We start from the raw sequence: 5,317 nt of genomic DNA on the forward strand, positions 1-5,317 counted from the left end.
GGAACAAAACAATTAATAATTATAATTATATATATATATATATATATATATATATATATATATTATATATACTTTGAAATATTACAATCTTAAATTTCAGAATGGTCATTTTTAATTGTGATCAGTATTAGTTCAATTGATTTAAAATATATATATATATATTATGTGAACTATTTTTAATATTTTTGTAAAAAATGATATATATATATATATATGAAAGTTTATAGGAGGTGTGTTATGTTGAATTTAGATTTGTGGGGATTAACATAGAGAATCACTAACTAAGAGGGATGTATGTGTAATTTTATTATTTTTATTGTTTATCATTTACACAATATTATTAAGCGATTGGAATGATGTTTAACTATAAAATTAAAAAGAACAAAATTTCACTTTATTAGGAACATTAATCTATATCTTTAGATCATATCTCGATATTAAGTGAATCTAGTACGTCATCATATCAATATTATATAATATAAAATTTTACATTTAATTACTATATTAAGATAAAAAAATTGTAACACTCAACTCATGATGAGTGAGTCTAGTATCTCATCATATTAATATTATATAATATAAAGATTTAAATTTAATTATTACAAAACACATAGTCCCGATGGGAAGACCATCGTAATTTGCCTTCGATTCATATAAGATGAAATTTATGAGCACATCACTCACTTGTCTCGTGCTAACAATAACAATTAACGGGTAAGAATATAAGTGAAAACTATTATCATTTTTTAACTTTTAATATAGAAGCTTTGTAACATTTGACTTAATCACATGTCGAAAATGAATTAAGACTTAGATTGATATATAAAAGACATTAACTTAAATATGTTAGTTCTTAGTAAATTTAACATATCAGTTATCCAATGGAAGTAAGTCGTGACAATTGATATTGATTTATAATGTGCATCAAAAACTTCGCTTACTCTATTGTGACATCACATGTGATAATTTTTTAATATATTTTTCGAATTTTTAAATTTTAATTTTTGGAGGACAAGAAACTCAAATATGAAAAAACTTTTATGTGGAGGAAATAAATTAAGTTTGATTGCCAACAAACATAGAAACTTTGAAATGAATTAAAATATGAAAATACCTTAACTTATCCACCAATATTTTGCTGTGATATCAAATATGATAATGTTATGTTTCAAGTAAAAGATATATATATATATAGATATATATATATATGTTTTGCTCGTATAGATCTTATTGAATCTCGTATTTTGATAATGAAACTATTTGATAATTATTTATGTTTTAGTTTGTGTTTTGAGTGACGTGGGATACTTCGATCAGGATGAGACAATTAAAGCAGGAAAAATAATGTTGGGCTGGAGGAAAACATGTCAGAAGATTAGACGTCAGGCTGGAGGATCGGTCAATGTATCGACATAAGGGTTCGGGCCGTGGATTCGGGCATCGGGCCAAAAGAGCGGATATTGCGCCAAGGATATCGGAGTTGCGGAGTCAACTGGCCAATTGGACAATAGACCGCAAGAGAGAACAATGTATCGAAGAATCGGACGAAGCGTCGAGGGACCAATGACTTGTCGGACAACATGATTAATACTTAGTATTAATTGTCTAGATCGAAGTGTGTTTTTACATGTGCAAGATTAACTATGATAGCAAGGCATGAAGCAAAATGAAGTCCTGGAGTCAAGGACATGATTTCGTTGGGAGTTCGAGAGTTCGTCGGAAGTCCGGATGTTCGTAGGAAGTTCTGGCGGAACCAGCCGAGAAGTCTCGGAGCTTGCCAGAGAAGCTCGTCGAAACTCACCAAGAAGATCGTCGTGAAGTCCAGGTGCTTGCCGGAAGTCCGCCAGAATATTGCCGAGAGATCGTCGGAAGTTCGCTAGAAGATTACCGGAAACTCACCGGAAGAAACCAAGACATAGGGACTTGTTTAGCTTAGCAAATGTCTTAGGAATTATAGTTAGCACGTAATTGGGTTTGGATTTGAGCTAACCCAATTAGGGGTCAACTAGGCCCATGTAAGGACTATGTTGGGCCCAATAAGAGGCCCAAACAGTGCCCTAAGAAGTCTCACTTGTTAGGATCAGAGCGGCACTAAGAGGGGGGGGGGGGAGTGAATTAGTGCAGCGGATTAAAACTTCGGTTTTGATAAATCTTTCATACGATGAAAAGCAATATCAATGGAAACCGATTTTCGAAGCTTGATAACTTAGAAACGTATGAAAGCGTAGTAACTAAGTAGAGAAGTTTGCAGTATGTAAACGGAAAGAGTAGGATGCAAACCAGATAACGCAGTAGTTTTTAAAGTGGTTCGGTCAAAATGACCTACATCCACTTGCGAAGCCTTCTTCGAAGAGGCTTCCAACTTCCACTAGCAAATTTCTTATAGGGGAAGGACTAATACCCCTCTTACAACCTTTACAAGTGGTTCACACTCTTACAATTCTTTTCAACAAGATGGGAGGAGATGAACACTTAAGCAATATGAAAAACAAGACTTGCAAAGACTATTCTAAGGCTCTTAACTCAAACTATTGCTTTTTAAAAGGTTGTAATCTCAGCTGAGATTTGAGGGGTATTTATAGGCCTCAAGAGGATTCAAATTTGGGCTCCAAAATTTGAATTCTCTTTGGGTTCCCGATGCTGGCGGTGCCACCGCCTGTCACTGTCAGACATTGACAGTGCTGGGCGGTGCCACCGCCCAGCTCTCGGGTGCTGGGCGATGCCACCGCCTAGGCCAATTCAGCTCACTGGTTGGGCTCCAAACTTGGCCCAAACCAGTCCGAACTCGGGCTCAATTGGCCCCTACTTGGATTATAGGATTAACACCTAATCTTAATCCTAATTAACATGCTAACTACGAATTTAAAGACATTTTCTAAGCTATTACAAAGTCCGCAAGTCAAGACTTCTTCCGGCGAGCTTCCGACGGTCTTCCGATAAACTCTCGGAAACCATTCTGCGGACTCCCGGCAAGCTCCTAGACTTCACGATTTGATCTTGGTGAGTTCCAACGAGCTTCTTCGGTAAGCTCCGATCTTTCTCGGTGAGCTCCGCGAACTTCCAACGAACCTTCCGGCGAGCTTCCGAAAAACCCTTCGGCAAGCTCCCTACTCATTCTCGGCTAGTTCCGGCAGCATTCCCGACGAACCTTCGGACTTCCGTCGAACTCTCGAACTCGCAATGAATCCTTCGTGCTTCACTCCGATACTTTGTTTTGCTTTATGTCTTCGTCGTTATCGTAGTTAATCCTGCACACACAAGCAAAAACTCTACTCCGATCTAGACAATTATTATAAAGCGAATTGACATTCTGTTGCCCGGCACATCATTGGTTGGCGCTTCGTCCGATTCTTCGACGCATCGTCCTCTCTTGCGGCTTGTTGCCCAATCAGCGGTTGACCTCCGCAACGCCGATATCCTTGGCGCAATTCCGCTCTTGGCCCGATGCCCGACGTCCAAAGCCTTCTGCCATCTAATATCCTAACGTGATCTCCTCCGACGCAACGTCAATTCCTCCTGCCTTAATTGTCTAATCCTGATCGAGTAGACTTGCATCACTCAAAATGTAGTTAAACATAAACATAATTATCAATTGGTTTCATCATCAAAATACGAGATTCAACAATCTCCCCCTTTTTGATGATGACAACTAATTGATGACTAACGGAGTTAACCATAACTCCCCGGAGTTTAACCAAACTCCCCCTATCAATATGCCATTGATAGAACACTTGGATTATCCCAAATCCAAGTAACATTCATCACATGTTATGAAAAAATTTAAACCATCATGTAAATATATATAAAATATTTAATTCAATGCATGAAGTCATCAATATACTTCTCCCCCTTTGTCATCAACAAAAAGGAGAAGTTCCTACTCTTATGTGTTTAGAGAAAAAAAGTTTCATACATTGCATGAAAAACATAGTATCAAATTTTATCGTCATACAATCTAGCAATTAAAGATGTGTAAGTTTAGCATGTTTGCTTTTCTTGAGATAACAACTAATTGTTCTCTTTAGACTACAAGCTAGCAATTTTTACGATATGTAAGTTTCACAATATACAAGCTAGCAAAAATTTCGAAAGCAAATGCAAGATAGCTTTCTTGTGTAAGGTCATAATTCTTGCTTCCTATTGCAATGTGCAAGTTGCAAGTTTTGCTTCTTGAGATAGGCAAGATAGCACTCTTGCAATTTTTGTTTCTTAAGATAGGCAAGCTTGTGATGTTCAAAATAACAAGCTCTTTCTTCTAGAAGTGCTATTTTTGCTTTCTTTGCAAAATGTAAGCTAGCAAAATGTTTGAAAAAGTGATCAAGTTTTGCAACATACAAGCTAGCAAAAATGGCAAACTAGCAAGAGATAATGTTTTACATGAGGCAAGCAAACAATTTGGCAAATGTTACATTTGCATCTTCTCTTTTGAGAAGTGCAATTTTTGCTTTCATCTTGAATTGTGCAAGCTAGTTAGTTTGCCTCTTTTCATGATGTCCACGCTAGAAATTCTTGCTCCCCCTTTGTCATTGTCAAAAAGAAGAGAAGACCCTTATATCAATTTTCATATTATGACAAAGGTAAGTATCATTCTTATTTGTGCATCATTATATATTCAAATTAAAACATACACAATTTCAATAACCTTATTTTTCATGCACGATACCGAAAAATAAATCAATCATCATTAATAAGCATATCATATATGATACTCAAACATTAAAATTTTCAAGCATTTATCAACATGTTGATCATCATACCAAACATTCATCATTTAAAGCATTCATGATACACATCATATGCAATAAATACATCATGTACATCATTATCATAAGTATTGCATACATCATTTTAACTTTATGAATATTTCATCATTGCATGCATCATACCAAAACATTTCAAGCCATGCAAGCCATAAATACAAAGAAATCATGTCATGAAGGATAAAATCATTTGAATACCAAAAGACATGATTCATATAGTAAATATCTTCTTTAAATAAAATATCAAGAAAAATCATAGGAGTACAAAGAAGAGATCTTGTTTTAAAAGAAAAATCAAGTAATAACTCCAAGAACTCACAAGGAAAAATCATGATTCATTTAGAAAATCTCCTCTCAAGAGAATATCAAGTAAAATCGTAGAAGATCGATTAATGAGAAATTTTGATTTATAATAAAATCTCATGTATCGAATGTTGAGAAATCAAAATGATGATTTATATAAAAAAAAAATCACAAGTTATATTCAAGAGAAAAATCATCATTCATTTTCAACTTATTCAATTTGTCACATTAATATTTATTAGATATGCATGATA

This window comes from Musa acuminata, chromosome BXJ1-11 (assembly GCF_036884655.1).
Source record: "Musa acuminata AAA Group cultivar baxijiao chromosome BXJ1-11, Cavendish_Baxijiao_AAA, whole genome shotgun sequence".
In the NCBI taxonomy this organism is placed as follows: domain Eukaryota; kingdom Viridiplantae; phylum Streptophyta; class Magnoliopsida; order Zingiberales; family Musaceae; genus Musa; species Musa acuminata.